We start from the raw sequence: 25,434 nt of genomic DNA on the forward strand, positions 1-25,434 counted from the left end.
GACAGGACTGATTGCCAGGAAAAGCAATAGGTGAGAGGTTCGATTCCACACTTCTTCCACACTCAATATCCTAGAGGTCCGAGGCATCTGAAAGCAATATTGCCTATGCCTACCGGCTTTGGCTCTCTAACTTCTGAGTTAGCTCTTACTAGATTCACTTCTAGTACTGAGTAGGATGTTTCACATGTGTGGAAAAATAAGTGAGGGAGCCAACGAAAGCACGTGGAGGGTTTTCACCTAATGTTCCTGAAGTGGACAAAGGTGGCATATAGACATTAAAACAAATGCTTCATCAAAGGATAAAAATCCTTTTGGCAGGCTGGATGGCTGTCTTAACAGAGGCCTTGGATTTTGAGGCCTTTTCATTTTCTGAAGGGAGCAGTTCCAACTGAGACATTAGTTTTTTCACCATATCTACTTTAGAAATGTAAATATAGCTGAATAGAATACATCATGAAAACAAACTCATAACATATTTAAAAGCTGTGATATCTTCTCTTGTTGCACAAATAATCTCTAAAATTTTTTACAACTCTGAAAATCTCATTCTCTTATAGGAATTCAACAAGGTCTTCCCTCACATAGAAGGAAGTGAAATAGAAAAAAATTTCTTAAATGACAACAACAAAATCCCTGCATGTATTTTGAGATTTATCTTTGAAGTTTGTTATACAACTTTGAGTAGAATATCCATGAAATTTAAAAATGTGTTAATTAGCATATATAATGATTTGTATTTCTGTGCCATCCTGAAATAATTTTACTGTAGAAGCAATTTAGATCACAATAGTTGGTAATTTACCAGGACAGAGTTTTCCAACAAATCTGTAGAGATAGAGATTCAATTTTATTAAATGGCTTCTTAGTCTTCATATTACTGGTGAATTCAAAGCTTTCAAGTAAATAATAATTCAGCAGTGAAATAGAAATCCACTAGAGACATTACAGGATTGACTTTAGGAACAAATGAAAGGAAATAAGTTTTGGTTAGTGATCTCATTTTCTTTCTTATTAACCTTTCTAAGTCTGAAAGCAATTGTTTCCCAAAGAAATATGCGTAGCCCAGGATTCAAATAAGACAAGCATAACTATTCTTTAAACTGAGCAGGGGTTTTGTAAGAATGTTGTTGTTCAATCATGTCCAACTCTTCATGACCCCATTTTGTGTTTTCTTGGCAAAAATACTGGAATAATTTACCATTCTTTCTTGAGCTTATTTTAAAGATGAGGAAACTGAGGTAAACAAAGTTAAATGATTTGCCCAAAGTTGCACAGCTAATGAATGTCTGAGTCTGAATTTAGAAAGATGTCTTCCTGACTCCAGGGCTGGCATTCTAACCACTGTATTGCCTAGCTGCGGAAAAGGATATAATAATGGGATGGGAACTCTTTCACAAGTCATTTCCCTTCTCCTTAACTTAGCAGTATCCCTGAGACAATGCTCTAGTGTTGAGCTGAGCATATCAGAATGTGGCTCTTTGGTCAGTTATTTTGGGGATCAAATTTCATGCTTAAAGAGCTAGAAGCTAAGTATCAAGTTTCATCTAGAAGTGTTAGTTAAACTATACTAACTGTTAGCATAGTCTGGAATAGGAGAAAGCAATGGATCAAGTTAGGGTACTGATTTTGCCATTTTACAACACTTCCTTTACTTCAGCATTCTTTGTTCTGTCTCTTCATTGGTAAAATAAAGGAATGGAATTGGATTAATCTCTTAGGGCTCTTCTAGCAATGGAATTCTACATCTTGATATGAAAACTGTTAAATCCATGACCTCATTTGCTCCTCATAACAATGTTATCAGCTTAGTTATTTCCAGGAAGTTTGTGACCTATATGATTCACAGTTCATACTCAGCAGACCAATAACTCATGCCCTGATCTTATGAATTCAATTCAAGTATTTTTTCCACTATACCACTCACTTAATATACATTAAATTTTTCAAGAATAGAAAAAGGTCAAGGGAGAAGGTACATGACAAAGATTAGTTTTTTTATGAATAGCTGTTTCATTTACTTTTTCTGAACCGTCCAGTTAATTCAGTCAATTCAGTCAACACGGGTCATTCCACAATTACAAGAGGACAGCTACAGCTATTCCCTGGGGCTGACCTTTGAAAACTAATAGCTATTGGACCACAAACTTAAAATATCAAAGTTTAACCTTGGAGCCTTCCTTTTTAATTTGCAGAATGTTTAAAGTTCATTTACATCCAATGTCAAACTGTTTCCTAGCATTGGTATTTAAAATTTGCATTAAGAGGAATATGAATGGAATCATTCATAATGAAGTGATTTGGAGAACCAACAATGAGATTTGTCATATAGTTATGATAAGTCATCTGGGTATCTGACTCCAATCCTTTTTGTATTCTAGTTAAGTTATTAATAGTCTGAGAATTTCTAGCTTGTAGAGTGTTTATTAGAAGTGCCTTTAAAAACACCCAAAACCAAAAACAGACCATGTGCCAGGCAGGATCTCTCACATTGTAAAAATAAGTTTTTTGCCAAATTGTCTGATTCCTGGAAGTAGAGAATTTTTTCAAAACAAGACTGTAGAATCTTGATCAAGAGAGACATGTAGCATGCATAAGCCTATACTTTGAATCAGGAGACTGCAGCCAATTTTTGTCTTTTCTCTCTTTTGAGACTATTTATCAATAACTTTGCTGAAGGGTAAATTGGTTGAAATAATTATAATCCTTTAGGGCTTAATGTAATCTTTTTGACAGATTAGAATTTCGCTTTTTGAAAATAAGAATAGAACATATAGCTACCAAAATAGGCACAGGAACTATATGAACATAAACATAAAATAATTTTAATACAAAAGAACTCCAATGTAAATAATTGAAATAACATTTATTATTCATAGGTAGATAAATTCAATATAATTTTCAGTTAAATTTCTTAAAAATATCTTATTGAGTTAGAAAAATACTGAAACAGTTCATTTGAAAGAGCAAAAGGTCAGAACTTCAAGCACTTCAAAGAAACTAGGAAAAAAGATGTAAAGGAAATAAATTCAGCAGTATGGCATCTTAAACTATATTATAAGGAAGAATATTACACGTATTTTAAAATCAGCCGCAGTCAGGAAGACAGGAAGCCAGGATAAGGGAAAATCCTTGATCTTTATTCTTTGCAGAGGTGAAGGGGAATGGCCATATGAAATGAGAGCAATAGCAAAAAATGAGGCCAGCAGTGCCTCTGGCTCTCACACTCCACCCACTAAATCCTCTATGCAATCTCCTTTACAACACATCAAACTTGCACAGAGAGTGGGCGGGGCCATTCTTTCTCCAAGCATATATTAATAGAGTATTGTCCAATTTGCTAATCAGCCTCAAGTGCGTGGGACCTCAGTGCAACTAGAGCTTTGAGAGCTTCAGCCCATTACAATTACTAAAGCATAAAATTACAATGATTTTAAGTTAAAATTTTCTTATATAAATAAAACCTATGTTGCCAAGAATAGAAGGAATGAAGAAACTTGGGGGGAAATACTTTTATAGACAATACCTCAGATATAACATCATTGTGTTAGAATAGTGTTATGGTGTAGAAAATGATGAGCTAATTGACTTAGAAAAAAATGGAGGAGATGGAGCTAAGATGGTGGAGTGAAGGGAGGAACTTGCTCAACCTCTCCCCCAAACTGATCCAAATTTCTTTAAATAATGACTCTAGGGGCAGCTAGGTGGTGCAGTGGATAGAACACCAGCCCTGAAGTCAGGAGGACCTAAGTTCAAATCTGGCCTCAGCCACTTAACACTTCCTAGTTGAGTGACCCTGGGTAAGTCATTATCATCAAAAATAAATAATAATAATGACTCCAAATAAATTTTAGAGCATCAGAACATACCCCTCAAAAAATGGAATAGAACATTTTCCAACTGAAGGCAATGCAGAAACAGAAAAGGTCTGTAACAATAGGATGGGAGTTCGGTATACAGTCCCAGTAGAGGGCATTCTGATGCAACTCTGTACCTCTGAATCAGTAGCAGTACTGGTGATTTCCAGATCTCTCAGTCCATAGAGACTAAAGCAGAAAAGATTTGTGGAACTAGAGTGCAGTCCTAGTGTAACCCTGGTCAGCACCCTGGTCAGCACAGTAGATCTTATAGTTACAGTGGAGCTGGAGACACCTAACAGCTCCAGGGCAGAAAAAAAGTGCTTATGGTCAGATTCCTAGAAAGAGTTCCAAAAGCAGCTGAAAAACTCCTGAAGGGATCGTGCACCTACCACCATGGAAACAGAACCTTACTTTAACCAACAGTTAAAAGCCAAGCAGTAGATTAGGAAAATGAGCAAAAAATAACAACAACAAAAAAAAGTCTCTGACCATTGAAAGTTATTATGGTGACAAAGAAGATCAAAACACACACTCAGAAGATCATAATAAAGTCAAAGCTCCTACATCCAAAGCCTCCAAGAAAAATAAGAATTAATCTCAGGCCAATGAAGAGCTCAAAGTTGATTTTGAAAATCAAGCAAGAGAGATAGGGGCAAAATAAGGTAAGAATTTAGAGAGATGCAAAAAGAAATACAAAAAGCTAATGAGGAGAAGATTCCTTTAAAAGGCTAATTGGGAAAGGAAGTACAAAAGCTCACTGAGGAAAGTAATTCCTTAAAAAATAGAACTGAGGAATGAATAGAACATCAGCCCTGAAGTCAGGAGGACCTGATAGAATTGAGCAAATGGAAACTAATGACTTTATGAGAAATCAAGATATAATAAAGCAACCCCCCCAAAATGGGAAAAATAGATAAAAGATGTGAGATAATTTATTGGAAAAGCAACTGACATGGAAAATAGATTCAGAAGAGATAATTTAAAAATTATTGGCCTACCTAAACATCATGATTAAAAAAAAAAAGAGCTTAGACATCATCTTCCAAGAAATTATCAAGGAAAACTGAACTAATATTATAGAACCAGGGAATAAAATAGAAATTGAAAGAATCTTGCAATCACCTTCTGAAATTTCAAAAAGAAAACTCCCAGAAATATTATAGCCAAATTCCAGAACTCCCAGGTAAAGGAGAAAATATTGCAAGCATCCCAAAAGAAATGATTTAAGTATAGTGGAGCCACAATCGGGATAACCCAAGATTTAGCAGCTTCTCCATTAAAGGACTGTGGAGCTTAGAATATGATATTCTGAAGAGAAATGGTCTAGGATTGCAATCAAGAATAACTATCCAGAAAAACTGAGTATAATCTTTCAGAGGAAAAGGTCATCATTCAATGAAGCAAAGGATTTTTAAACATTCATGATGAAAATACCAGAGCTAAATGGAAAATCTGATTTTTAAGTACAGGATTCTGAAGATGCATTAGATGATAATCAGAAAAGTGATATCATAAGGGACTTAATAAGGTTTATCTGTTTACATTCCTACCTGGGAGGATGATGCTTGTAACTTATTAGAACATTTTCATTAATATAACAATTAGAAGAAGTATGTATAGATAGAGGGCATGAGTATGAGTTGAATATGAAGGGATAATATATTTTTTAAATGATGAAATTAAGGGGTTAAAGGAATGTACCAGGAGAAAGGAAAAGAGAGAAGTGAAATGGTACAAATTATGTTCCAAAAAGAGGAAAGGAAAAGCATTTACAGTGGAGGGGAAGTGGAAAAACAGAGGGTAAGTGAGTGAACCTTACTCTCATAAGAATTGGTTCAAATAGGAAATATCATACATATTTAATAAAGGTATAAAAATCTATATTACCCTTTAGGAAAATAAGAGGGAGATGGGATAGGGGAAGAGTGTTAAAAGAAAAGGCATATTGGAGGAAGGAGTGCTCAGTAACAAAATACTTTTGAGGATGAACAGGGTTAAAGGAGATAGAAAATAAATGGGGGTGGGGGAACAATTAGCAATAGTAATTGTAAAAAAAATGTTTGAAGCAAGTTTCTCTTAAAAGGCCTAATTTCTCAGACAGAGGGAACTGAGTCAAATTTTAAAAATTAAGAGCCATACCCCAATTGATAAATGATCAAAAGATATCATCCAAAGGGCTCCAAATTCATGCATATCTTTTGATCTAGCAATACCACTACTAGGCATAAATACCAAAAGAGATTCAGAAAAAAAAAAAAGCAGAAAAAAAAAAGGAAAATGACCTATGTGTACAAAAAATATTTATAGCAGCTCTATTCTAAGGACAAAAAAATAGAAATTAAAGGGATGCCCATCAGTTGGGGAATGGCTCAATAAATTGTAGAATGTGTTTGTGATGGTATATTATGACTATTCTCTAGGAAATAATGAGCAGGATGCTCTCAAGAAAAAAAAAAACCTGGAAAATTCTGCATAAACAAGTGAAATATATTGTATACAAAATAATAGCAATGGTCTGGGATGACCACCTGTAAATGACTTTATTATTCTCAGTAGTGCAATTATACACAACCACGCTGAAGGACTTATGATGAAAAATTCTGTCCATACCCAGAGTAGGAACTGATTGTGTCTGAACACAGATTGCAGCATTCTCTCTTTCTCCCTTTGTTGTGCTTTCTTTTTACTTATTTTTTCTTGAAGGTTATTTCCATTAGGGTAGAAGATACAGGTTTTCTTTCACAACTTGACTTTTATGGAAATGTTTTGTATAACTTTACACGTTTCTTAATTATGGTTAGGGGTAAGGGAGAGAGTCTAGAACTCAAAAATCTTGAGAACAAATTTTAAAAATATGTTTTGAATGTAACTGGGGAAAATATTAAATAAATTAATTAATTAAAATTTAAAAAAAGAAAGAAAAAGAGAAAAATGTTAGACCTATGAAAGTAGATACTATCCACCTTCAGAGAAACAAATGACAGATAAAAAATATAGAACATATATATGTATGAGTGTATATGTGTGTATTTAGAGATATCTATGTTTATTATGTGTGTATGTACATACAGGGCACAATTTACATATAAAATTGTGCCCTGTGTGTATGTACATACACATATATATATACATATGGGTAGAATTCAAACCCATATCTCCTCGACTTGAGATCTAGCACTCTAATTATTTCCCCATTCTGCTTTTCTGACTATTTTGCCTTGGCATAAAATCAATTTCAATATAAGGTAGAATGTGAAAGGATTAAAGTATTCTTAAGAAAAATTAGAAGAGAAAGAAAATGCTTTCAGTTGAGAGGAATAGTCATTTTCATGGAGAGTTTAACTTTTTTTCTCTGACTCATATTTTATTATTATTTATTGAAATTAAAATTATTGTTAAAATTTTCCCATTACATATAAGAATATTTTTGTCATGCATGTACATTCTTTTTTTTTTTTTTTAACGTATTTCCATTTCCATTTTTCCATTGTGTCATATTGGAAAAGAAAAATCAGAAAGAAAGGAAAAAACCATGATAGAAAAAAAGGTGAAAACAATATGTGTTGATCTATATTCAGAATACATGGTTCTCTCTCTGGATGTGGATGATATTTTCCATCCAAAGCTTGGATCACTGAACCACTGAGAAAAACAAAGTCCATCATTGTTGATCATTGCGTAATCTTGCTGTTGCTATGTACAATGTTTTCCTGATACTGCTTGCTTCACTCAGTATCACTCAGCATCAATTCTTGGACCTTCTAAATCTTTCTGGACCTTTCTAAAATCAACCTGTTCATTTTTATGGAACAATAATATTCCATTACTTTTATATACTACAACTTATTCAGTGATTCTCCAATTGGTAGGCGTTCACTAGGTTTCCAGGTCTTTGCCACAACAAAAAGGCAAATTTATAGAAATAAATATTTTTGCACATGTGGGTCCTTCTCTCTCTTTTATGATTTCTTTGGAATACAGACCCAGTAGTGGCACTGCTGTATCAAAGAGTATGAAGATTTATAACCTTTTGGATATAGTTCCAAATTGCTCTCCAGAATGGTTGGATCAGTTCACAGTAAGTTAACCTTTGAAGGAAGAATTATAAAACCCATTTAATAATTTTTTCATGTTCATTAAGGCTAATAGTATTATATAACAATAATAATTGCATACAGTACATAATTTTCATGCAGTTTTATCAACATAAAACCACACAAGATTTTTCTGTCTCTGTCCTCTCTCTCTCTCTCTTTTTCTCTTTCTCTCTCTCTCTCTTTCCTTTCCCCTTCTCATTTCCTCTTTCTTCTTCTTCCCTTTTCTATTTTCTCTTCCTTTTTTCTTTCTTCACCCTTCTTTTTTTCTCTCCTGTTTTTCTTCCTCCCCCTCTTCCTTTATTTTTCCCTTTTCTTATTCTAATTCAGTCTCTGTCGAAGTCTTTTTCTGTTACTTTAAACCAAGGAAATTAATGTTTCAATTAGTAGTGTGAAATAATAATAGGCCTTTTTCATTCTCAAGGCAGAGCATCCTCAGATTCTCAAATCAGAAGCCTGATTGTTATATTGAATTAATCAGCTAAGGCTTGTGACAAAACAGACCCAATTTAAATGCACCTTGTTGGTCAACAAGTAGGTTTTTATGGCTGTTACCCAACCTCCATTATCAACATGAATATCCAATTTACAATCATTCAGAAATTTTGGACACCACATTTATGTCACTTGCCAGTTTCTACTATGCTGTGGAGGAGTGGAGTTTGAATTGTAAATTTGTAAAATATTCTCAGAATAAATCTGGAATGATAAATTCAGCCAAATGTGTTTCTTCTAGGAGCCAAGGTAAGTTATTTTGGTGGCAGTTGTTCCAGCCAAATCTTCCAAAGCTCAGACACCAGTAGGAAAATGGTGCAATGAATGAACATAAATGCATCTTTTTTTGTCATTTTAGTCTCAAACAATGACATAATTTGATACAACCATATTACTATGCAATTACTGTTTGGAGCAGAAAAAAATCTGGAATAGATGTGGTCATATAAAGAACTAGATAGGGAAACAGTAGAAATTAATCTGCTAACAGAACATTTGTGGCCTGTTCATAACAGCAAGGACCAGCTCATCTGGCCAGATGTTTCATTTCCTCAATGGAAGCCTTTAAATAGAGGTAGGATAATCACTTGTTGAAGTTGGGGAAAATTCCTGTGCAGGTGTTGAAGGGCCTTAGTACTAAGCCATATGGGATCATTTGAAGGAACAAGAGATGTTTAGAGAAAAAAGCATGATGGTGAGGGGATGTGGGGATAGGGAAGCATGATGGTGATCTTCAAGCATTTGAAGGAGTATTGCAAGGAGTATGTATTCAACTTTTTCTGCTAATTCTCAGAGACCAGAATTAGGACCAATTAAAATAAATTGCAGAAAACCAGTTTTAATGTAAAGAAAAACTTTCTTATATGCTGTCCAAAACTGGAGTAGATTTCATTATTCACTTTATAGACATCTTCAAGTGAATAAGCTTGGATTATTACTTATTAAATATATTTTAAAGAGGATTATATGAAGTAGACTAGATGACCTTGGAGGTCTCTCTTAGGCTTTCTGACTCTAAGGTCTTTTCCAGTCTGAGTTTCAGGGTTTTGAAGCTCAGTATACCTGTAACAATATGCAGTAGTTCAGCAGATATTTTTGAGAAAACCCTCTCTTCAAATTCTTTGCAATTATGATTCTTCTTTTTAATATTTTCTTCTGTTCTTTAGTATCTTCTCTTATTTTTCTCTCTTCTCTTAGCATCTGCTAAGAGAAGTTTTATGGCTCCTGAAATTTTTTTTCAACTGATTTTGGTCTTGGACTTGCTATAATTTAATAATGATCCACCCTACTTTCTTGTGTTTGTTGTTCAGTTACTTCAGCTTGTCTGACTTATGACCCCATTTAGAGTTTTCTTGGCAAAGGATGGAATGCTTAGTTATTTTCTTCTAAAGCTCTTTTTATATATGAAAAAAAAAAAAAACTAAGATAAATAGGGTTTAGTGACTTTACCAGGATCACTAAGTGTCTTAGAATGGATTCTTGAGACCCATTCCAATAAACTCCAGATGCAAATGCAATCCAATTAATGCTAAGGCATTAATTAATTATGAACTACTTAAGGAAAGGTTTTAATAGTAATAGATAACTGATGTCATCTGGATTAACCAGTAGTATTCTGCAATGACAGAGTGAAGATCAAGGCATTGGAAGGGATTCTAATGTGAACAAATAGTTAATACTAATTTTTACATAGCAGATACTATGTGCTAAACTCTGTGTAAAGTATTTTACAATTATTATCTTATTTTATCCTCACAGTGATCCTATTAGATAGATGCTATTATTACTCCCATTTTACAAATGTGGGAACTGAGCAAATAGGGTTATACAGGGAGTATTTGAGTCTACATTTGAACTCATGTCATCTTCTAATCTCCAGGCCCAGAGTTCTATCCAATGTGCCATCTAGTTGTACTTTACTTTAATCTAAATTTTCTGTGATTTATTGTAGCACCCTTTAAAAGATTTAATGAAAAATCCCACCTTCTGTAAGATATCATCATGGTGCGGGGCGGGGGTGGGAGAGGGAAGGGGAAGGGGAGGAGCAGCTAGGTGGTACAGTGGATAGAGCACCAGCCCTGAAGTCAGGAGGACCAGAGTTCAAACCTTTCCTAAATACTTAACATTTCCTAGCTGTGTGATCCTGGGCAAGTCATTTAACCCCAATTGCCTCAGCCAAAAAAAAAAAAAATAAATAGTCTTTACAGGTTTCTAATTGATTCCCCTCTCCCAACCTCCTAGACAAATTATTTTTCCTCTGAAATTACATTTCACTTACACTGTATTTATCTTAAATATACAGTTACTTGTCTATTCTCTCCCTCATTAGAGGGTAATTCCCTTGAGGGTAGGGACTATTTCTGCTTTTCTTTGTAGCCCTAGCATTTAGTACAGTATCTGACACATAGCAATTCTCAAGAAATGTTTGTTGTCTGAATGATTAATCTAAAAAGAAAATCAAAACTCCATCGTCTGGCATTTCAGACCTCTCATAAATAAATTCCAGCTTTATCACATATTTTTCCAATTTCAGCATTAAACTGTTATAGACAAGCTATATTACATGCTCTTTCCCATCTTATCTCAACTTTTCTTCAGAGCCCCAAACAGAAAATACTGTCTTCCCAGCCTGCTGTTCCCACAAGGCTCTCTTTTTTCCTTCCAATTCAGGTAGGCATTCTTGAAACTTTTGTTTATTCATTACAGCTACTATCAGAGCTTTCCTTTCTACTTCCCTTCCTTGTAAACTCATTGAGAGTAAGGACTGTTTTTCTCTTTTCTTTGTATTCCCAGATCTTAACATAGACTTTGACACATAGCAAGCACTTAATAAATGCATATTGACTGACTGACTGAGTTTAGATTCAGAGGATTTTCAGGGAGTGTCTCATTTGCTTATGTGTTCCCTTGGGCTTGCTTTTGGCAATAGGGAAGCCTTGTCTTTTGTGGGTTAACAAGGAAATGGAGATAACAGATACTACAGAAATTGGTAAAGTAAGACTCAATTATCTGTTGCTCTTCTGGAACTACTTCCTGAGGCTTGTTTTCCCATATCATCATAGGTTATTTGGGATTATTCTTTGTTAATATTATCTATTCTCACTTATTAGAGGCTCATTATGTACAGATCATTTTGGAGGAGCTGGGCAACTCCATTCTTTCCTTGTGGCCAAGTTTACAAATTTATTATTACAATTCAAGTAATTAAGGCAAAGCAATAACAAAACAAAAACATGCATTGCTTGAGTTATATAAACATGTATTGTATTTAATTTTTTAAAAATTTCTGAATTATCTAAGTAATTGTGTCAATTTTTTACTTCTTTAGTATACGCTAACCATGGCAATGTATTGTCCAGATTTATTTGACTTACTAATGTGATGCCACAGTTCTTTTATTGTCCTGACTCAATTTCCCTAATTATCCTGACTCAGTCCTGCCTCGGTTTCCCTAATTGTTCCACCTCAATTTATAATTGTTCTGTTCAGTCCTGGGAAACCTCCCCTCTCTATCAGAATATTTGATAAGGTTAAAAGATCTTATGTTTTAGCCTCTCCCCATCCCAAGTTATCAGAATATGAAACATTGTCTTATCAAGATGCCTCTCCTCATGTCCAGGGTGCCTCCCCTCATTATGTCATTCCATCTCCAGTGACTCACCCCACCTTGTCAGAGTCCTATTCCTGCTCTCAACACCCTAACTCTGCCCCTGCCTCAGTCTACCCCTAGTCTGAGCCATGTGTATATAGGTCATTGAGAACTCACATTGTTTGCTGGATTCTTGGAGACAATAGTCTTTCAGCCCTGGGACCAAACCATGGATCCATTTGGTCTCAGTAAATCTCTCCCTTTTAAATAAATTAGTAAATACTCTCTAATCTCCATCTTGCCTCAGTTTCTCCGACATTACACTACGAAGCCTAATTAAATAGAAAAGACTGCCATTGATGTAACACTTTAAGATTTGCAAAACATTTTACATATATTATCTTAATTTGATCCTTACACAGATCTCCTGGAAAGTATTAGGTATTATTGCTATTTTTCTATTAAGAGAAAGGACTTTGATTTTTGTGCTTCTTTGATTTATTTCAAAGTCTATTTCAAATGTCTTTTTGAACTTATAAGCAATAGTTCAGAAATGAAGCCCTGTATTCACATAAAATAAGTTCTATCTTGGGGACATTTTAAAATAATCTCTTGTATTCGTGCCCTAACTTAATTTTGTCTAGAATTCTGGGGTTCAGGTGAATGGACTTTTGTGTTTTGCATGTTTTGTTAATTTAAAATTAAGCATAATTTATATTTGACTATAGGAAGAAACGGGAAGGGAATAAGAATTTATACAGCAAACTACACAAATAACTTTGCCAAGAAAATCCCAAATGGAGTCATAAAGAATGGACGTAAGTGAAATGAGTCAACAACAACATTATGCCTATTATGTGGTAAGCATTATTATATAATGCTTAGCAATAATAGGTTCTATTATTATGCCTATTTTATAGTAACTTCCCCAGGGTCACATAGCTAATAAGTATCTGAGGCCATATTTGTTTGTTTTTTTTTTTTTAAATTTAAATTTTATTTTATTTAATAATAACTTTGTATTGACAGAATCCATGCCAGGATAATTTTTTTTTACAACATTATCCCTTGCACTCGCCTATGTTTCGTTTTTTCCCCTCCCTCCCTCCACCCCCCCCCCCCAAGATGGCAAGCAGTCCTATATATGTTAAATATGTTGCAGTATATCCTAGATACAATACATATTTGCAGAACCGAACAGTTCTCCCGCTGCACAGGGAGAATTGGATTCAGAAGGTAAAAATAACTCGGGAAGAAAATCAAAAATGCAGATAGTTCACATTCATTTCCCAGTGTTCCTTCTTTGGGTGTAGCTGTTTCTGTCTATCATTTATCCATTGAAACTCAGGTCTCTTTGTCACAGAAATCCACTTCTATCAAAATATGTCCTCATACAATATCGTTGTCGAAGTGTATAATGATCTCCTGGTTCTGCTCTTCTCACTTAGCATCAGTCCATGTAAGTCTCGCCAGTCCTCTCTGTATTCATCCTGCTGGTCATTCCTTACAGAGCAATAATATTCCATAACATTCATATACCACAATTTACCCAGCCATTCTCCAATTGATGGGCATCCATTCATTTTCCAGTTTCTAGCCACTACAAACAGGGCTGCCACAAACATTTTGGCACATACAGGTCCCTTTCCCTTCTTTAGTATCTCTTTGGGGTATAAGCCCAATAGAAACACTGCTGGATCAAAGGTATGCACAGTTTGATAACTTTTTGGGCATAATTCCAGATTGCTCTCCAGAATGGCTGGATTCGTTCACAACTCCACCAACAATGCATCAGTGTCCCCATTTTCCCGCATCCCCTCCAACATTCATCATTATTTTTTCCTGTCATCTTAGCCAATCTGACAGGTGTGTAGTGATATTCTGAGGCCATATTTGAATCCAGATCACTTTGCCTGAATTTCTATCCATTAAGCCACCTATGTTGTTAGTCTGAATGTTTGTTACCGAGGACCCGTTATTTTTTCTGTTGGTTCTACCCCTCCATCCACTATAGGGTGGCTGTTATCTGTCCTCAAAGACCCCCAAAAAGGTATCACAGTGTGAGACTTAAAGGGTCCAGCATGGCTGAGCTCCCAATACAAGCTCTCACACACAGCTTCGGCAGAAATCGTCTGTGTGAACACTGGAGTGTATTCCCCAACTTTGAATTTCTTCAGTTTTATATATATATTTTTTATATTTTATATTTTCTTCAGTTCTGCTTTGCTTATGGAGCGCACTCCCTTCTCTGATGAATGGTCCTGAACGGGACTGATTGCGTGAAGCTTTCTCAGTTTATGAGACTCGTAGTCCTAAATCACATGATCCCTATTCCCAGAGCCAGAGCAGGAAGTCTTGGGGCTCAGCTTTCAGGAAGTCACATGCAATTAGTGAAGTTACAGGAAGTGACCCGTGACCCACAGGAAGCAGAAACTATCCAATGAAAAGCCTTGGTCTTTTCTTATTTAACTGAGCATTCTACTTCCGGCTGGTCACATTCAACACATGGCTGGGGTGGCTCCCTGCCTCTCCCTGCTGGGACTAAATAAATGTTTTCTCTTTTACTTGAGGATGTCTCTGATTGGTTAATTTGGGGAAGGGGTCTAGCACGGGCCCCACACAGCCCTATTCCAGCGTCTCCCACGTCGTGCAATCGATTCTGGAGTTCCTGAGAGAGGCTTTGAGAATGGCCTTGCGTCCCCGTTTCTGACCACCATATACATTAACTGTCTTTGGCAGTGTACTTTCCAGGGATGTACACACTGATAATGGTGTTGGCACACGTATTGCCCGAGCTAGGTCACTGAGTGGAAGTGTGAAAAAGGAGAGATTAGACTCAGTTCCATGAAGATCTACAGAGCATTACTGTACGTTTATGAAACCTGGACAGTGTAACCAGTGCCATACCAGGAAACTGAATCACTTTCATTTTCTTAAGAGGATTCTCAAGATCATCTGGCAAGATAAGAGACCAAATACTGAAGTCCTTTTCAGTACAAAACTGCCAAGCATTCAAATTCTACTGCAAAGAACACAACTCTGGCTATACTGAATACCAAATGTACACTTACCAAAAAGAGTATTTTATATAGAAAGTTTTATTTGAATGGATAAAATATATAAGATACAAAGGACATGTACCTAAATTGTAAATCATCAGTATAATGCTTCCTTCCTTCTATGTAATGGGCTGAAGCTTTTGAGTCGTTGCACTGAGGTCCCAAGCACATGAGCTAAATAGCAATTGTTCCATTAATATATGCATTCTCTGTGCAAATTTGATGTGTTGTATAGGAGTTGACATAGAGACAATTTGGTGGGTGGAGTGAGAGGCAGAGGCACTGCTAGCTGGATTCGAGTAGCGACTGCTCTCATTTGTATCACCATTCTCCTTCACCTCTGCAAAGAATAAACATCAAGGATTTTCTCTTATTCTAACTCCGGCTGATTTTAATATACTCTGGGGGCTAAACACGGTCATCATACTACTATAGTGACCTTTCCTTACCTCCCATGGACCTACATAGTCTTAAGGACATATGATACTATCTTTGAGTTTAGGAGTGCTATGGAAAAACATTCAGGGTCATTAGAGAGTTAGCCTCTTTCCCTACAGTGGAAAAAATTGATGGCACTAGTGAAAAGCATCTTTTAGATTTACTCTTCCATCTTGCAGCTTTATTCACATTAATTCATGGCCATCTTTCTTGCTTACAATAGGAACTCTGTCCAGGTTATCTGATCCATTACTCTATTGATTTATAATGTGGTATAAGAAATCTTTTGCTGGTCTAGTAACTCCTTCTGTAAATTCAGGAATCTTGGTATAGCAAGTCTTCTAGTTGTTTTGATATTGTTCCTTTACTTTGACTCCATTACTTTCTCTGAGACATGTAATACCTTAGAGTTGCTCCTTCTGTGTACTAAAAATCTTGTTGTAGGTTCTGTGTAGCCCTTCCCCCTCTCTTCATCCTTTGCTATCCAGTGTCTTTGACAGAATGTGGATAAATTTTCTCCTGCTTGTGGTAATTTTGATCTAACAAGGAAAATCAAGAAAATAGAGGTTTTCCACCAGTCAGGCTTTCTTTTACCTAAAGCAAAGAAAACCCTTATCTTGGAGAGATAGTTCCTATTTTAGAAAATGCAATACATTTTCTTTCTAGTTCCTAAAATGTTGTTTATTACTTTTACCCCCTACTCCCTTGATATAATTTTCAGATTTTTTTGGATTAGGGGAAAGAGATTTTTTGCTTCAATTGCTAAGTAGCCTTAATCACTGAATGGATGCAGCCTCAGATAAACTGAGACCTGTTGAAGATCTTTGCTTGAAAAGGCCGAGGTTTCTCATTTCTTCCAGAGTCATCTCTAGTCATCTTGATTTACATCTGGATCCACATGGCTCTGGAGGGGAAAGTGAGGCAGGTGACCTTTCCCAGCCCTCCCTCACTTCCTGATGTCATGGTCTTATGCAGAAAAGGACAAATATCAAATTAGCCATAGTAAAACCACATATTATTTTGAATACCAAATGTATACTTGCCAAAAAGTTACCAAAAATGGAGAAATTTTGAATGTTGTGGATAAGTTCACTAACTTTGTTAATATACTTTCCAGAGATGTTCACACAGATGATGAGGTTGAAGCACATAGTGCCAGAATTAGTTCAGTGTTTAGGAGCATCCAAAGGAAATGTAGAAGAGAAGAGGTATTAGACTGCCTACCAAACTAAAGATATACAAAGCTGCTATGGTTATTTCATTGTTGTATGCTTGTGGAATTTGAACAGGCCAATGCCAGGCCAGTAAATTGAATCATTTCCATTTGAATTGGAAAGATTCTGAAGATCATCTGGCAAAACAAGATACCAGACACTATGAGTCTTTTCTTTAACTAAGCTATTGAGTATCCAAACTCTATTGTAGGGAGTTCAACTTGTATGGACTGGCTATATTGTTCAAATGCCAAAAATATATTCATCTAAAATACTCCTTTATGGAGAACTAACACAAGATAGGTACTCACATGAGAGTCAGAAGAAGTGATACAAGGACACTCTTAAAGGCTCTTTGAAGAACTTTGAAAATGATTGTGAGACATGGGAGACATTGGCACAGGGCCACCTAGCACAGTGTGCCTCCGTCAAAGAAAGCATTGTGCTCTAAGAGCTGAGCAGAATTGGAGTAGTTGAAAAGAAATGTGTGATAGACAAATTTAGAAACACCTAAATTACAAATGTTCATGTAGACTATTTGTATATGATTCTTGGTAGAGCCTTCAGCAGTCAGACATACTTTATCTTGACCATAACATAGTGATATTTAACAACTATGGAGTTAAAAGTGCATGGAGATTAACTACAGTTAAGTGAGTTCATACTTTTTGGAAGAATTGACTTTATAGAGTGATGAATGATAGTATCACTTCGTTAAAGGATCTGTAAAGGATAAAGATAACCGTTCGTTAAGGAAAGAAATAAGGAATACACATTTGGCCTGGCTTTTCTTAGACATACTCTCTCCATATCTATCGCTTTTATGTATTACAAAAAAGCTTTTGGTTTAAAGTATTAACATTTCTGATCTGATTTCATTTTTTCATGAAATTATGATCTCTATGGGATGTAAGTAAATTTTCCTTCCAACAGTGCATGTCATAACCAATCCATGACTTCTCATTTTGTGTGACTCTAGTTTGTGCTCCTGTAATTCCTTCATAGGGATCACATCTAACATCTGCCAGGACAACATTCAGACTGGTCTTTTTTTTTCACTCTTGCTATGGAAATGCTCTCCCTGTTTATTACCATTTCTTTATTTTTTAAAGTTCATTGAAGTTTTAGCCCAAAACCCACCTTCTGTAGGTAGGCATTCCCAGCCTTCCCAGTTCCTGCCATCTTCCTCTCTGAGATTATCTACTGTTTATAATGTACACCTCTTATATAAATCTCATTATCTCCTTTGAGTCTCTTCCAATAGAATGTAAGCTTCTAAAGGCATGAACCATATTTTCCTTTTCTTTGTATAGCCTGTGCTTAGTGAACACTTAAAAAATGCTTTCTTTGATTTGTTGATTGATTGATGCACCACCCAATCCCTTCTTCAGTCATGTATCTCCTCTAAGATACTATATATTTCTCATGCATAATTCAGATTTGGTAACATACTGCAGTCTATTTATGTCTACTACACATTGCTTCATTGAATTTTGGGTAATAGACCATTCTAACTTTTTATAGATTGTGGCATTCTGTGAATTGTAGTCATATAACATCCCTGAAGAATGTTAGTGTTGAAAAGATGGGTTTTTATTTTATGGAGGAGCTTGGGAATGTTAAATGTACTGCACAATTTCACAAATGCAATTTAACTCACTCTCTTCTTCAATTTCTTTTTTTTTTTTTCTGAGCTCAATTCCATTGTCCATCTGCAGTGTTGGCTCAAAATATGAGTACAGCCACATTAGATCAATGGGTTGTCAATCCAAGAGCCTAGAATAGTCTTGAAAAGAGGCATTCTTTATCTGTTTGTTTTTTTTTCCTTGGGGATCTTTAGACTTAAGTCTTTGGAATTATTATATAACCCAGTTAGGAGATTCTATAGTGTTTGTAATTTAATGTGCTTATTCTAATTTCACCATGAAATTCTGACCTATACCTAGAAATAGCTTTACAGGTAAAAAGAAGGAGTAGCAGAATGATCTGTTTGCAATGACAGTACTTATACGAATATGTATCTCTACAAAGTAGCCTCACCACAGGGAATTGAAGCAAATGAATTTGTTTTGAAAAAAAAAACAGGCAAAATGGAAATCATTAGAGTTTTAGGGGCACCCACACATGAAAAATCCACATGAAGTGTAAGATGTGTAGGAGGCTCTAAGACACATACATATGTAATTGCTAAGGCACATTCTTTAGCTGGAGAGCTCATTAGAAAAAGAAATCAGCAATATTGTCAAAGTATATATAAATACTGTCTGTGAAGAGAAGGCTGGATAGAATCACTCTTAAGGGATGTGAGATATGTTCAGAGAATTGAGCAATTAAGGACTGAGTTAGCGTTAGTGAATATAGACATCACTAAATCCCAGAATCTAATGAAAATCTCTGTATGAAGAAATTATACTGAGCGGCGTACATGACGGGTGGTACAACCACAAACAGCAGTTGGAAGTGACCCTACTGCTCCTGTGAGCAGACATCACAGCTGCCTAAGAGAGATACAGAAGCAAGGATTAAGCTTGCATAATACATCTCATGGCATCAGGCCAAGTCTACATGAAGCACAAGAAATGTTGGTTGCTCTCTGATTTCAACAGGATGGATTGAATGTTCTGTAGAGCGAAGCAAAGTAAAGATCTGCTTTCTATCTCAACTTATACAGTGAATGATTTTTTGAAAGGGACATTGATCAGGAAAGTGACTCCTTGTCCTTGAAGAATTACCAAATTATAAGTATACCTGGATGTCAGCTGATGGATAGCTTGATGGATGGATAGTACTGATGCCAGCAGAACAGATGAGTATAATACTAGGTCTGGAGGCATTAGGAGTGAGATTTCTAAGACTAATTGATTTGTCAAATATATTTCATATTAATTTATATATAGGTAAATTTACAAAGGCAAACTCTAGCATTCCAAGGAATACAAATTCAGTGTACCTAATGAATAAATTACAACATAACAGAATTTTAGAATTGGAAAGTTTCTTAGTTATCATGTAATATAATAGCCCATTACAGGGGTGGGTAGGTGGCACAGTGGGCAGAATGGGGGCAGTGGAGTAAGAAAGTCCTGAATTCAAATTTAGCCTCAGACATTTCCTGAAGTGTTTGATCCTGGGCAAATCACTTAACTTGTGTTTGATGCAGTTTCCTCATCTGTAAAAATAGGGATGATATTAGCACTTGCCTCCCAGGATTATTGTGAGAATCAAATTATATAATGTGATAATCTTCTAGACCTTTGCCTTTGGTTTCCATGATTGAATTCAGAAGCTAGGCAGCACAGTGGTTGGAGCACAGTACTTGGAGTTGTGAAGACCTGAGTTAAAATTCAGCTGAGGACAATCACTAGTTAAAAGACGCTAAACATTGCATTTAATTCCTGTCTGCTTCAGGTTCTTGGACTATAAAATGGAGTAATAATAGCACTAATCTTTGTTAGTTTGTGAGGATTAAATTAAATAAATATTTAGTTAATAAAAGTAGTTAATATCCTGCCTTACACATAGTAGGTAATTTATAAATGCTCTTTTTTCTTCCTCCTCTCCATTTCTTCCTTTCCTTCTCCCCTTCCTGTTTCTTCTTCCTTCCCTTTTTGTCTCTCCTTCCCTCCCTTTTTCTTTCTCCCTTTCTTCCTTCCTGCTTTTCACTTTCCCTTCTTTCTTTTCTTTTTTCCTCTCTCTCTCTGTCTTTGTTGCTTCATTCTAGCCTGCCTTTCTTCTGTCCTTTCTAAACTGTAATACCCAGAAATGAACATGAAATTCTAGATGTGTTCTTATCAAGAAAGTATACAGTAATACTATTACCATCACCTGGATATCATGTCTCTCGGCTATCCAAAGTTCCTGCCCAACTTTTTAGTACCTTTTTAAAATTTTTAGAAGTATAGTACTAATCAAGAATAAAAATATTGGGGAAACTGACTAATTTTGCTTAAACTAACAGTTATAATAAGTCATGCATATATATCTATATAGATATGAACTTCAAGGATTTGGGACATTACAGTTTTCAGAAATGATCACTAGTGATTTGCACCAATCTTTGAAATATCCTACAATGGATATGAGCAAATTTGTTGATTGAATACATCTTTCATATTATATGTATGCATATGTATGTATACATATATATGTGTGTGTGTATATATGTGTGGGTAGTTTTATATATATATATGTATATACATGCATATGCAATTATATATTTTCAAGTACATATACATATATAATTCCCCCATCCCTTTTTTCCATGTTCTGATTTTCCTTTCAGCCTTTACTCTCTTTATCTATTCAGAGCTCATCTTTGAAAAAAAGAATCAAATAAACTACAGAATAACTTGCTTTTTTTTGGTCTTCATTTCCTAAATGATTGCTTAGTTCTTTCCAATATAATGGACTGTTGCTATGCAAATGAATGGCAATACCACTTATTTATGCTTTAATTAACATTTTGTAACCAATAGGTATACAGGACATTACTGGCTTCTTCAATGTTAGATATTAATAGTGATTAATATGGACACTTTGCTTTAAAATTTGCAAAATATTTTCCTCATCAGATTTCTATGAGGAAGATAATTTCAGTATTACTACCCTCATTTTTACACATGGAAAAAGAGATTGCAGAGAGGATAAATGACCTGCCATAGGCCATTTAACTACTGTAGTATCATAGTCACTGCAGAAATTCAAGTCCTGTTTCTCCAAGTTGTGTTTTTTCCCTACTATGACACACTACAAATGAGAAATGACAAAATTAATGATTTGCCCGTGATCACATATTGTATAATTGTCAGAAGTTAGATTTGAACTCAGATTTTGCTAATTTCAAGTCCAACAGCTTTCCAACTACATTGAAAGAGATGGGGGAGACTATTGGGTTGCAATAGATCACTTAGAATCCTTTTGTTGGTTGTTTGACTTTTTTATTATTAAAAGGAAGATTCATTGATGAAGACAGGATATATCCAGAAATGTCAGAAAAAAAAAAGACATGAATGTATCAATAAAGTGTCCTTTTAAAATAGTACATACATATTGGCCCTTCCAGAGTTTCTGAGTAGACAATTTTTTTAGATAAATAATTTAATTCTTTCTTTTCTAGAATTCACTGCAATGAAAAAATATCTTAATTGGCCTACTGGAAGTCTCATTATCAGTCAGAAAATGCAGTTATGCTAGACAGCCTTTTTTATTAGGATATTTTTTCATTGCCTTAAATGGGATGAATCCTGATTTATAAAGATAATTGAGTTGTCTGAGCCTACAATATTGATAGTATAATCAAACAAGAAGAAGCTATTGTTAACACACTGTCATAAAAGGACCAATTGACTAAAGATTTTGCTTCAGATGAAATGTCATTTCTGGCTTTATGCCCTGAACCATGAGAATTTCCACTCTCATTCCACCCCAACTTTGTTCTAGGGCTTTGCGTTTTGTTTCAAGACTTCTGCTTTGTCCTTTGCATTGGACCACCACTGTGTAGTCTTTGGTTTTACTCCAGCATGGCACTCTTGTTAGCTTTCAAGGTCATGATTACCTTTTTTTCCTGGGTGTTTTCTTTTTTTTCTCCCTTTGATTAACAGACAGGAACTTATTAGTGCAAATAACCATTACTATTAAACTATGATATTCAAATTTGTACTGCATATTTCTATTGAACTGGGACCAACTGACATATTTTACATAATTTTAACTTTGATATGAATTCAAATATACATTATTTATTCTAATTCATTATTTATACTAATTAGAACTTACCTATAATTAGTCTTAATCATCAGCACAGGTAGGCCCATTCTTACGCTGAGTGGCAAACTGACATGTTTTAGTGTGTTTTGAAGTTTTATTTTTTAGTTCATTTGTAATGAACGCTGGCTTAGATTTCCCAAAATGAAGGCAACCCTGAGGGGACTTTGGAACATGTCTAAATTGTTCAGTATGGTGCCTGTTGCATCTTCTACCACGTGGGTAGTAGGTAACTCTTCTTGATTGACTGCCTATGTCTTTAAAACTGAAGAGATTGATCCAACTACTTTTTCTAGAGAGATTGATTCAGTCACTTTTTATCAGCTGCCTTTTTCCTCCACTTTTTCAGCTATAGTCTTGTAAGCCACTCTTTTTGTCTGTGTGCTCCACATGAACTGAACTGGTGAGAAGGAAAGGCCTTTCTTTCCTTAGCTCTTCCTATTTATTGCCAATTCCAGAAATGGGCTTGGGGATAGGAATGAGGATGTATGTGTCTCTTTGGTGTTGTTTATTCTTTTCAGTCTCAGATACTGCGGGGATCCTCATAAGACCCATATGTTCAAGGAAATAGAATTATAATATAGATAAATTTTCATGAGATCTCTGATATTCCCAACTCATTGTCTCTTTTTAAGAGTACTGATTGAACTACATGCTCTTTGAGTTCTTTTCTAAATAAAAAGTTCCATGATTTTATGCTTTTTCAGGCCAACTCTTTCTTTCTTTTTCTTATGTTTGGAATGATTTTCCTGGGAGATATGATTTTAGAGTATCAAAATATATGGTATAGTGATATGATGAGAAGTTACGGGATTGATGAAGATGTGACTTTACCAAGTAGTAGAGTTTTGGGACTGAAGTTCAAATCTGTCCTAAATATTAACTGGGTTACACTAAGCAAACACTTAACCCTGTTTGCCTCAGCTTCCTACGTATAAAATGAGCTGGAGAGGGAAATGGCAAACCTCTGGTGTCTCTGCTGAGAAAACCCCACAACTCAACAAACAACAATTTAAAAAGACCTCCAGAACATATGCCAATGATAAGCTTACATATTTCTCCATCACCAAAGCACATCAAATGATTTTATAGAAACTCAGGCTGGGTTATTTTTTCTAACTTCTACAAAAATAATAGTAAATTACAGATCAAGAATTTAGTTTATGTCCACAGATTACAAATTTGTCCTGCTATACTAGTTTTCCCATTTAAGAGTTCTTTCATTTAGTTTAGATTAATTTTACTCATATAAACACTCACATAAATTTTACTCATATAAAAATATAGACTACCCCAGGAGTAAATCTTATTCAGACTGATACCAAGAATTAGGGAAGCAAAGCAAATGGCCTGTGGAAAGCAGAAAGAAGCTGTTGTTACCAGAATCCCTAAAAAGGAAGTAACTTCTCTGCTACTTTGAGGCTACCTGGAGACAGAGTATGAATGAGGGGAAAAATAGAGTCTCAGAGATGTTCTGGGTTGGCCCATAGTACTGCATTTGCAGAGTATATATGTTGGAAGGCACAAGAATAATTAACCTGATGAGACTATTTTTAGAAAAGAGTTCTGGGGCTCTGCTAGTTGATATTCTTCTGTGTTTCTGTGTTTGTATTCTATCGGTTTATGGGTTTTTGGTGAAATCCTCTGTGTCAAGTTATGTCTGAAGTCTTTTCCAATGAATTCCCAAAATATGGGGATGATGACCACATCCCAAGACCAATATCCTGAAATGCTTAAGAACACTTGCTCAGTAGTAGAAGTTGCAAGGACTCTGGCAGTCAGAGGTTAGAATTATCAGTCTTGATCCTTCGATGCTTTTTGCCATTTTCTGCTGTTGGAATTTTCCCCCTCCTCTTTTTTTGGAAGGGCAATTGGGGTTAAGTGACTTACCCAAGTTCACACAGCTAGAAAGTGTTGTCTGAAGCTGGATTTGAAATCACATCCTCTTCATTCCAGGCCCCTGCGGTGCCATCTAGTTTCCCCTGGAATTTCTTTATCATGATATAATACATTTAGGTTAATTAGTTATGGCAAATAAGATGCTTCTATTCACATTTTGGCAGTGAGATCTTCTGGATATAAGCTTGCCTTTGATTTTCAGAACTTCCTTAATATTTTTTAAATGCGTGCTTTTTTTCCTTCTTAATAGTTACCTATTTCCCAACTATAGTTACACTTAGAAATGTATATTTTCAATAAAGTTTCTAGACCTCTCTCATTTAAATATCTGCTCTCTGTTGGTTGGAAGGTAAATGAATTTTGACATAAGTCTCTTTCTTTCTTAGTCAATTACCAATGGATAGGATTTGAAGGGACTTAAATCTTAGTAGGATATTTACAGTCAGAAAGAGTCTACCTGTAGTCTGTCGATAATATGAACCTCCCTATAAATAAAGTTTTAAGGGACTTAAGCTTTAGGAGGATCTTTACAACCAGAAAAGATCTAACTGTAGTATCTAGGCTGATTTAAAGCATTTTCTTATTTTAACTGTTCTGTTTTCCTATACATTTTTCTTGAGTTATATACACAAACACAAAGAGTTTTGTGTGAGAGTAAACAGTCAGTATACTGAACAGAGCCTTCAACTGCTTTTAGTCTCTAGACTACGGTAAATGAAATATTTGACACAGACAAGCATTCTATTACCCCTCACTTGATTCAATCTTTGAAATAGAAATTGGATCACACTGCATCATTGATCAGTGGAAAGAGGTTCTTATGAATGAAGTCACATATTCTGTTGCCTTCTTCAAGGGAAGAGGCTATTTGAGCCAATTCTTTGGAAATGTAGAACTGACTGCACAAGTAAAAGAGAAAATGTCAGTACACACACACACACATACACAAAACCTCCCTCCACCACATACAGACACACATACATCATTACAGATATCCCTATTAAAAGTAAATAGTGGAAAGAGCAT

The sequence above is a fragment of the Antechinus flavipes genome, chromosome 1, assembly GCF_016432865.1.
Source record: "Antechinus flavipes isolate AdamAnt ecotype Samford, QLD, Australia chromosome 1, AdamAnt_v2, whole genome shotgun sequence".
NCBI lineage: Eukaryota > Metazoa > Chordata > Mammalia > Dasyuromorphia > Dasyuridae > Antechinus > Antechinus flavipes.